This window comes from Cetorhinus maximus, chromosome 13, assembly GCF_964194155.1.
Source record: "Cetorhinus maximus chromosome 13, sCetMax3.hap1.1, whole genome shotgun sequence".
Taxonomy (NCBI): Eukaryota; Metazoa; Chordata; class Chondrichthyes; order Lamniformes; family Cetorhinidae; genus Cetorhinus; species Cetorhinus maximus.
Genome location: NC_135891.1, coordinates 82,068,361 through 82,072,044, shown reverse-complemented (window position 1 = coordinate 82,072,044; position 3,684 = coordinate 82,068,361). Strand labels below are relative to the sequence as shown.

Genomic DNA, 3,684 nt, shown 5'->3' with positions numbered 1-3,684 from the left:
TTTAGAACCAGCAACCTGGGGTGTGTCAGGGGTGTACAGAGGAGACCATCAGGAGCAGTTGGGAGTGGATTTACTTTTTAACTCTTCCAAGGAGATTTGATAATTCACTGAGTAAACAAGGTTTATTCACAAAACCCAGAGAACACAGGCACACAATTCCTTTTTCTTCCCCCTACACAGGTGGAAACCGGTTCTTGTATACACATAAAAATAATGCCCTAATCTTTCCCAATTAGTAACATCTACTCTCACTTACAACTAGAGCATGCGATAATGGCGGCCTCGGAGAGAAGCACCAAGGAGAAGCTGCTGGCTGTGCTGGATGATCTGGAAGTATTGTGCAGGGAGCTGATCGAACTGCTTGCATTGTCCAGAAACCAGAAAATTGCACAACCAGGAGAGGAAAATCAGATCCTGACTCTGTTGTTTCAGAAGGATGGAGAATTCCAAGAAATAGTAAGAGTAGCGTTGGAACAAGGCAAAATCCAAGAGGAAATGCACCTTCTGAAGAAAGAGGTGGAAAAAAGAGATGGTGACATCCAGCAGTTACAGAAACAGCTCGAAGAGGCTGAACACATATTAGCAACTGCTGTGTATCAAGCCAAAGAGAAGTTAAAATCAATAGAGAAGGCAAGAAAAGGTGCCATCTCATCTGAAGAGCTTATCAAGTACGCACATCGAATAAGTGCCAGTAATGCTGTAGCAGCTCCATTAACATGGGTTCCAGGTGATCCACGAAGACCTTACCCTACTGATCTGGAAATGAGGAGTGGTCTTTTGGGACAGCAAAGTAATCTTTCTACCAATGGGGTGAATGGACATTTACCTGGGGATGCATTGGTTGCAGGCAGATTACCAGATGTACTTGCACCTCAGTACCCATGGCAGTCAAATGACATGTCCCTCAACCTATTGCCTCCAAACCACAGCAATGATTTTATGCTGGAGCCTCCTGGACCTAACAAAGAGAATGAAGATGATGTCGAAGTTATGTTAACTGATTCTTCAAGCAGTAGAAGTGACTCTGACTGAAACGAAGAGAACATGTCTTTTTTAGTTCAATGTTTGGACTTATAGCATTGGAAAATCTTTTTGTTTCTCCCACTGCCTACTCCTTCCCATCTAATACTGATGATGCTGACCTGGTACGGGTACATCAAGAAAATGTATTTTGACAAGCATTGCAATAAGATAGGTAAAGTTCTGCTTAAAAGACATCTTTCCCCCAATGTTGAATTCACTGTCCAATGTGAATATATAGTAAGAAACCGGGCATTAATTTATTCTACAGACCTTCATACCCAATACAAAAGGCCAAATAATTGATTTATGGTTTGACATTACTATTTAACATTTTCCCTACAGACTATTTTAATTGCATAACAATGCAGCAAGGAGAACTGAAAAAATGGTAATTTACAACAGGAAAGTACTGTACAGTAAAAACAAGAGCTGCAACGAATGCATGTTACTGAGAATTAAAAACATTTTCATAAAGCAACAGTTTAAGCTGGTGATAACGTGAGGAAAAGGAAACCATAACCTTTTCAAGGGGAGAGGTTTAAAATGACATAATTCCTGAAGCGGACTGGCAGTTTTAGATCTGCCTTTTTGCCTCTGTTTGGCACTTGAAACCCAAACCCAGTTTGATGACATAGAAATCTGCTCCATGTACATGCTCCAATCACCCTCGGTGAAATTAGTTGGGGCTATCATAATGGCTATAGGTACAAGAATAAAACTAGCTGTAATTTGATACTTCGGCAGTGAAGCACAAAAGGTCATTGTCATGGATATTGAAGGAGGTAGGAGAATTTGCATCTGCTGCAACAAGAATTATTGTTCTGAGGTTGTGTTAAAGCACACCATTGAGATAGGGTGGATGGAACTGTACTTTGTATCTTGCTGTGTCATGCTTGCCTGACAATGAATGATTGTTGCCAGCAAATGCCTAAAATGTTTATTGACCTCATCTACCTTCTCAAATTGACATTGATAAGCTCCAAAAAGACTTTATTAAAGGCAATTAGACGGATTATTTCATTGTGACATTAAAATGATCTTTCTACAATAACAAAAACTAAAAACAGTTGTAAACATTGTTTGAGATGTACATTTCATAGTATAACTGTGATTTCTATATTGTAAATAAAAATAGAGCATGCACTTCATTGTGACAGGATTGCAACATTAACAGGAGATAGGGGACTGAAATTTAGCAAGACTCCTTAAAATGAGGAAATAAAGTAATTTTTAAAAATGATGAAAAAATATATATTTAAAATCAAGTGCAAATTCAAAATCTAAGCTAACATTAAGGGAATGTGATAGGCTAGCAGGTTGAATATAAGGAGGAAACCACATTTCCCTTGGAAGTATGAATGAGCAGGAACATTGGGCAGAATTTTCCAAGCCTGCGGGCGTGTTAGGTGGTGTGTGTGGAGAATATGGCAGGAACCACTTCACGACGGTGTGAAGGCAGGTTGCGATCTTCCGCTCAGCCCACCAATGGCGGGCTGTGTTTCCTGCCATCAGTCAGCGGGGAGTTAATTGTAATACATTAGCATATAATTAAAAGGCCACCCTGCCAGGCTCTTGGAACCCTGTTGTATCGTCCGTCCACATCGATGGGAAAGCACACCGATGTGTTTCACAACAGCACACAGGCGACATGCACTTGGCGGCCTTCACTTTGGGGGAACTGAGGTGAGTGAGCAGCAGCGTTCACCACAGCTCGCCCATTGTTTACAGGCCTCAGGGGCGCCGGGGGTGGGGACAGGTGAAACTGATGCCCGGCCCCGCAGGTGACTGCTGAGGGGTTGGGATGCCTAGGGGCAACCGGAGGCGACTGCTGAGTGGTGGGAGTGCCCGGGAGCAAGTGCTGGCCAGCTTTGGAGGCAAATGCTAAGGGGTGGGGGTGTCTGGGGGCAAGTGCTAGCCAGCCTCGGAGGCGATTGCTGAGGGGGGGGGGTGGGGGGGGGTGCAAGTGCTGCCCTAGCGCTGCATCCCACGCACAGGCAATCGAGGTGGGGGGCAGGGTAAGCGAAGGAAATGGCCACACATTAGGGACACCTGTATAAACTGACCATGCCTCTGTAACTAAGACAGATCAGGTGCAGCCACAGTGATATGACTGGGATCAGGCTCCTAGCCTGCCCCCCCATGCAAACATCGCAGAGGCACCAAAGGGGCACCAAGCGCGCCATACCTTACCCCCCCCCCCCCCCCACCCACTCCCCCAGCACAGACTTCAAGTCTGCCACCACTTTATTGGACCGCAGAGCAATTGGACTGCAAACATTGTACAATTTCTTTGCCAACGCTGGCCATGTAGCAGTCACCGCTGGAGGCGCTCACAGCCCCTTGCAATCTCAGCATCCTGGTTTGGACCACTGTCCCTCATGTTGCAAGTTGATAGGGCAGCCATGCAGCGCACTCATCTCTGGCCATCCGAGGAGTGACCAGCACCCTCCGGGAAGCATTAAGAGGCGGTCACACAGGGCCAGGAAAGGTGCTAAGTACAGCCATGATAACCATGCTTCTCTCTTTTTCATGCTGCGGGAGGGCCACATCAGGATCATGGATCCTGGTGACCTAGCTGCATGCCTGATGGCTGACAGAGACCGTAGAAGATGGAGGAGAGAGCGACTGAGCAAAAGCAGGCACCTGGACCCAAAAATGACA

The 3,684-nt window shown here is 45.5% G+C and overlaps 1 pseudogene across 1 annotated transcript; it reads left to right on the top strand.

The window, feature by feature from the left end:
- Positions 1-268: 268 nt before the first annotated feature.
- LOC144688761 (mediator of RNA polymerase II transcription subunit 4 pseudogene) lies at positions 269-2,159 on the top strand (annotated as a pseudogene). Its single transcript, XR_013578479.1, has one exon. The product of XR_013578479.1 is annotated as a mediator of RNA polymerase II transcription subunit 4 pseudogene (transcript).
- The last annotated feature ends 1,525 nt before the right edge of the window (positions 2,160-3,684 follow it).